This window comes from Nannospalax galili, unplaced genomic scaffold, assembly GCF_000622305.1.
Source record: "Nannospalax galili isolate Female #2095 unplaced genomic scaffold, S.galili_v1.0 scaffold1176, whole genome shotgun sequence".
Classification (NCBI taxonomy): domain Eukaryota; kingdom Metazoa; phylum Chordata; class Mammalia; order Rodentia; family Spalacidae; genus Nannospalax; species Nannospalax galili.
In genome coordinates this window covers 1,697,588-1,704,921 of record NW_008338883.1, presented here as the reverse complement: position 1 = coordinate 1,704,921, position 7,334 = coordinate 1,697,588, and positions in this window count along the sequence as shown.

Sequence of the window (7,334 nt, the reverse complement as noted above, 5' to 3'; positions counted from 1 at the left end):
AAAAAGGGTAAGGTCCCAGCAGAGCTTTGAGGCAAGAATTTGAGCATACATATTTTTTCTTTTTAATCTTTTTGTGTGTACGTGTGTGTGTGTGTGTGTGTGTGTGTGTGTATGGACATACACATGCCATAACATACATGTGAAGTTCAGCGGACAACCTCAGGTGTCGGTCTTTGATTTCTATCATCTTTTGTTCTCTGTATGTGCACCAGGCCAGCTGGTCCATACACTTCTGAGGTTCTTTATTATGAGAACCACCATAGAGAACCTAATGAAGAACCCAGGGTTCTTCAGGAAATGAGAACTCAGCCAGAGGCCGAAGGAATGGCTTTGGGGTTGTGGAAGGCCTGGTGAATGTGGGATTCTGGAATCTGAGCTTTCTTTGTTCATACTTGTAAGCCACTTGTCCATGGGACCCTCTATGGGTAGAAGCAGGTGTTGCATTTGGGAGACCCCACTGTGGCCTAAAAAAGGGGGGGGGTCTTTGAATTTTGGTGATTAATTGAGGGTTGAAAACTGTCCTAGTTTGTTTCTCCATTGCTGTGACAAAACACTCTGACCAATACCAACTTGGGGAGGAAAGGGTTTATTTTAACTTACATCTGGGTCACAGTTCATCAGGGAGCCCAAGGTAGGAACTCAGGGCAGGAATCTGGAAGCAGGAGCTGGCACAGAGGCCATGGTGGAACGCTGCTTACTGACTTGCTCCCCTGGCCTCTGCTCATCCTGCCCAGGGGTGGCACCACCCACAGTAGTCTGGGCCCTCCCTCACCACTAAACAATCAAGAAGATGTCCCACAGACATGACCATAGGCCAGACCAATGGAGGCAATTTCCTAGTTGAGGCTCCCTCAGCCCAGGTATGTCAAGTTGACACTAAAGCTATCCAGCACAAAACCCTACTCATGGGCTGGAGTGATAGCTCATTTTGTAAAGTTCTTGCCTTGCAAGCATGAAGCCCTGAGTTCCACCTGCCCAGAACCCATGTTTAAAACAAATAAACAAACAAACAAACAAAATGGTAGGTGAGATGGCTCATTGTGTAAAGATGTCTCTGCTAAGCCTGACTACCAGAGTTTGATCCCCAAGATATACATGGTAAAAGGAGAGAACTTTGGAAATTGTCCTCTGACCCCCACATGGGTGTGGTGGAACGCAAATATGCACATGCACAAACAAAAACGAAAAGTAAATTAAAATGTAAAGAGAAGCAAAAGCTGGATGTGGGGATGTGCTGGAAACAGGTAGATCCCTGGTCTACTGGTGACTCAGGCCTACAAGAGACTTTGTCTCAAAAAATTAGATGGATGACTTGAAGAATGGCACTGTGATCCTGCATGTGTGTATACACGTGTGCCTCCACACACATGAACACACACACACACACACACACACACACACTAAAACCTACACATTGTGCTTTTCTAGCCTTCATGTTCATGCCTCGGTATACTTTTCCACCCTCTGGGAATGTAGGTACATCATTCTGTTTCTTCCTGTTGTTGGACTTCCCTCATCCTCTGTCCCCCTGAGAGCTTGTCCTTTTTTACCTACAGGAGTCTCCACGGTGAGGCTACATGTAGGATACACAACCCAACCTCATATCCTGTCCCTTCTGATTTTATCTGAGTTAGTCCATAGAGACAGTGTTTGTGCCCCAGGGGATATTTGGGCAAAGGGGTAGGTGTCTTTGATAGGTATAGTGGGCCCAGCATCCTTTAGCTTGAGGACGCTCCCACCCATGAGGAGTGACTTCCAGGTGGAACAGATGGCCCTCACCCACAGAATGGCAAGTTCTCCTCTCTTCCCTCACCCCACCATCTAATCCATCAGAGAAACTTCTTTTAGAGTAGTGGGGAAGAGGGTGACATGGCAGGACTGTGACCCTGCAGGGCCCAACAAGTGCATGCTGCCCCAAGACTCTGAGTCTGTGTGGATCACCTAACAGTTGCTGAGTTGGTCTTAAGGCTTCCATATATAGTTTTCTTTCCAGCTGTGTGGGAAAGGGAAGAATGACATCTCTGCAGGTGCTCACACCCTCTGTGCCTTTCAGAATCCTGACCTGGTTCTTATCCTTGGAGCCTGGGGAGCATTTGTAACTAATATGGTTAAGGTTGAACTGGTGCCCTTAGTAGCTGGCTATCCTCCAAGGCAGTGTTATCCCCAAGGGAGAAGACCCTGGTGACAATTTGGTTGACACTGACAGTATTTTGATTTGATGAAGGCTATGGAGTTGATTTGCTAAACTGTGTTTGTTTATTTGAGACAGGGTGTCTCCATGTAGCCAAGACTGGCCAAGAACTTACTATGTAGCCCAGGCTGGCCTGGGAAGTTGTAATCCTGCTGCCTTAGTATTCTGAATACTGGGATTATAGATGTGCACAACTGTACCCAGCTCAATTATTATTATTATTATTATTACTAATTATTGGCAGGATCTTACTATGTAGACCAGGCTGGCCTCTTCTTCCCAAGTGCTGAGATTAAAGGTGTGCGCTACCATGCCCAGCCCCAGTTAAATTGTTTTATTTCAAAGGAAACCAAACCTTATACCTTAAAAAATAAGCGTGAGTGGGTTCCTCCGTCTCCACTGTGAAGCCCAGTGTGAGGCTGCATTCAGTGACTTCAGTAAGTGTCTTCTTGGCTGTTTCTTAGAAGAGCCTACAGGGGCTCTGTACTCCACAGAGTCAGCATCAGCTTGGCCTCTCTTTTTAAAAAAAAACCTATGTCTACCCTGAGATTCCTTACTTGACCTTTGTCCCACTAGCATGAGGAATGACTATACCATTTGATGTCCTCAGATAAGTCCTGGGAGACCCCTGCCATGGTGGGTCATCTGTCCAGTTCCATGAGCCTCGAGCCCTCTGGATGCCACACCCCTCCAAAGGGCCTAAAGGCCACCACTCGTCACTCAGACTTGACTTCCGATTTGTTTTTATGTTTTTGAGACATAGAGCCTCACTCTACGGCCCAGACTAGTCTTGAACTCATGGTAATCCTATCTCAGCCTCCCAAGTACTGTGATGTGAACAACTACAACCAACCTTAGACTTGACTTCCAGAGACAGGAGAGGCTGAGGGGAAAGTTTGTGAACATACATGCACTTAAGGTTGACTAACAGTTCTCTTCAAAGTTATTTCTTTTTCCTCTTCTTCCTTTTTCTCCTAATCTTTTTTTTTTTTTTTTTTTTTTTTTTTTTTTTTGAGGCAGGGTCTCTTGTAGCTCAGGCTTATCTCAAACTTCTTATGTAGCTGAAGATGACTCTGAACTTCTGATCCTCTTGCCTTTACCTCCCAAGTATTGGAACTACAGGTGTGAGCCACATGGCTGGAGTCAAATATCTTCAGGAGACAACTATCTTAACTCCATCCGATACCTCCCTTCTAGCCTCCAGAGGCATTGCAGTGCAAAACACTCATAAAATAGAATAAATTAAAAAAAAAAAAAGAACTTTTGGAATACATTTTCTTTTGGGCAACACTGGGGATTGAACCTAGGGCCTTGCACATACTAGGCAAACACTCAACCACTGAGCTATGCCCCCAGCCTAGACCACCAGATTCAACACCGGTGTATCTTTCTGAATTAGAGACATTCTGATGACAGTCCTTCGTCATCTCCACTTACCTCTGGAAGAGCTGTTGGGAACATAAACCACAAAGGCTGCCTTAGGAAGGAAACGTGTACTCTTAGGAGCCCTTATTAAGGGAATTTTAGGCACAGAAATTTTATTGAACCCAACCCAGTGGCAAACAGAAAAAGATTTGTTAGATTGTCAGTGGGCAAAGGTTTATTATAGCCGTTGGTGGAATAAACAGTGGCCGGTTTCTGCCAATTTTTATGGAAATAACGTTTTTTAACTTTTAAATGTGAGTTGCAAACCAAAGCTACTTTGGTTTAAAAAAAGTTCAATACTTAAACTGTGGGGGGAAGGTGGATTGGAGCCAGAGACAACATTTTTATTTAATAGTGTTTGAACATGGGACGGCAGCGCAGTTTGTAGTGAGACTCTGAGAAGAAACCACAACTAATCGTTCATCGCAGCTGTCTGAGCTCTTGATCATCTGCCATCCCCCAAACAGCGACTTCTTGTTTCTGGTGATTCCAGGCTTGAATGACCCAGTGTGGAGAGTCGAAACTATGTACAAGGGGGTGCGGTGGGGGGAACCTTAAGTGAGCCTCAGTCAAAGGTTTTATGTTTTGGCCTTCCTGTCTGCAGCCAGGAGCAAGACCAGGCCCCACACCTGGCCCTGTAGCATGGTCCTGCATGGGAAGGCACCAGGGTGGCTCAGGTTTGCCTAGACAGACCCTCTCACACCCCAGATATGAGTCAGGAGTAGCAACATTTTCTCTCCAGGTAGGCTCATGAGGAGCCATACCTTAGTGCCTGCCTAACACCATCTGCCACAAATACCTGGCTTGGGTTGTTGTGGCTGTGGTTCAGTATCTTCTTGGAGCTGGTAGGTAAGATACTGACGCCTCAGTTTACAAGCATTCAGGAAGCTGAATCACAACTTCAAGGCTAATGTGGGCTGTATAACGAGTTCCAGTCCAGCTTGAGCTATTTGGCAGGACCCTGTCAGAAACAAAACCGAACAGTTCAGTCTTAAAGTGCTTGCCGTTCAAGCATGAAGACCTGAGTTTGATTGCCAGCACCCATGTAAAAAAACAAAAACAAAACAGGTGTAGTGGCATGTGCTTAATCCTAACACTGGGGCAGCAGAGACAGGAAGATCCATGGGATTTGCTGACCACCCTGCCTAGCCGAATGGGTGAGCCCCAAGAACCAGTGAGAGACTGTCTCAAAAAAGAAGGTATACAGCTCTTGATTGACCTCTGGCCTCCACATGTGCATACATGAATACACACACACACACACACACACACACACACACACCCCAAAAGGGAAGGAATCGGTCAATAGGTCCAGTAAATACGAAACAAATACGGAGTTTTATTTCCCACTAAGATGGTCAATAGATCAAATGTTATTGCTGGCCCCACCCGCCCCTTGAGCTCGGGTGTTATGTTGGTATGTCAATCTCTGTCTTAGAGGAAATGAGAACTTAGAAAATAGTTGGAAAAAGAACCTTAGGAAAACCACTTTAAATGCTTCATTTTGCTTACTCACCAGTTTTCTTTTCTATCCACTGGGCGGGAGGATCCTGGCCACACCTAGTCATTCCAGACACTTGTAGTGAGCTGTTTTCTCAAGTCCATGAAATTTCTAACATTCACTCAACAAGGCAAAACCCTTACACCCACGACTGTTGTTCACAAAAAGTCAAGGTTGCCTTGCAAGACATCCTGGGCTGGCTGGGATCAAGTGAGATTGGAAAGGCTCTTTCTTCTCCTGAGAAGACTTTCCAGAGGTGATCTGGGATTCCAGTGGGAAAGATATCTGTAGTCTGTTTCAGACAAGGACCCAGAACATCCTTGGGCATGAGTTCCATTAGGGGTTGCTTCATGTATGTCACTAAAAGGCACAGGAGGTGGGGGACAGAAAGGAGAGGAGCAGTGGGAAGAGTAAGAAGTCAGCCAGTACAAAGCAAGGAGGCTGGACTTGGCAGTACACACCTGCAGCCCTGGCACTCTGGAAGGAGGACCGCAGTTTGAACTGGCTTTGGGTTATGTGGCAAGACCTTACCTCAAACCCAAACCCAAACCAAAGCAACCAACCAAACAAAAACCAAAACAAACCCAAACTAAGTCAAAAAACAAAATGAGCTGGGCGTGGTGGCGCACGCCTTTAATCCCAGCACTTGGGAGGAGAGGCAGGTGGATCTCTGTGAGTTCAAGGCCAGCCTGGTCTTAGTGAATCCAGGCCAGCTGGGGTTACAGGGAGACCCTGTCTCAAAAAGACCAAAAAATAAATAAAAACAAAAGCTAAAACAAAAATCAAATAAAACTTTAAACAAAACAAAATGAACAAGAAGTCCACGATATAAGGAATTGAAAGACCTTTTCTGTATCTGTATTACTTCCCGTTACTTGGATAAAACACCAGGACCAAGGCAACTTATAGAAGGAAGAGCTTATTGGACTGATAGTTCTAGAGGGATGAGAGTTCATCATGGTAGGGAGGAATGGCAGGAGGCAGCCAGAGTAAAAAGCTGATCACTTATATTTTCAAACGCACCTAGGAAGCAGAGAGACCACAAACTGGAAGTGGGAGAGGTTATGAACTCTCAAAGCCTGCCCCCAGTGATGTGCTTCCTCCAGCAAGGCCAACTTCCTAAACCAGCAGCACAATCAACTGAGGCCATGTGTTCAAATACTTGGAGCCTACGGGGGCATGCTCATTCAAACCACCACAGTTATGTATTAGGATGATACTGTGATTTCTGTCCCCTAGTCTTTTTATATACTGTATTACATTTATTGGTCTGTGTTTTCATTTCTTACATCCTTGGAATGAAACAAATTTGATCATGGTATATACTTTTTAAAAAATGGGTCATTGCCAGTCATGGTGGTGCACGCCTATAATCCCAGCTCTTGGGAGGCTGAGGCAGGCGGATGTCTGTGAGTTCAAGCCCAGCCTGGTCTACATAGTGAGTTCCAGGCCAGCTGGGGCTACAGGGAGACCCTGTAAATAAATAAATAAATAGAAAATAAAAAAATGTGTCATCGAACTCAGTTTGTAAGTATTGAGATTTTTTGTGCTATGTTCATCTGGAAGATTGGTCTCTAGTTTTCTTTCATTGTTGTGTCCTTACTAGTTTTGGTATCAGGGTAATACTGGCCTCATGGCATGAGTTTGGCAGTGTTCCTTCCCTCATTTTATGAAATAGTTTGAGGGACATTCGTATTAGTTCTTTTTTACAGGCCTGATAGAATTCAGCAATGAATTTATCTGGTTTTGACTTTCCTTTGTTGGATATACTTTTATTATTGCTTCAATCTCATTGATCATTGTAGATTTAAATTGTTTATATCATTTTTATTTAACTTTGGTTGGGCACATATCCCTAGGAACTTACCCATTTCTTCTGCATAGTCCAGCACTTTGGAATATAGGTATTTTCAAAGTATTCCCTAGTGACCCTCCAAGTTTTATTGGTACCTACAGTAATGTTCCCTTTTCATCTCTAATTTGATTAATTTGGGTTTGCTCTTTCTTTTGGTTGGTTTGGCTAAGGGCTTATAGATCTTATTTGTCTTTTGAAAGGACCAACTCTTCAATTCTTTCTATTCTTTCAATCTCTGTCTCATTAATTTCTGCCTTGATCCTTATCTCTAGCTACTGATTTGGGATTTGGCTTGTTTTTTTTCCCTCTCGTTTTTTTTTTTTTTTTTTTTTTTTTTTTTTTTTTTTTATAGGGGGTTCCCC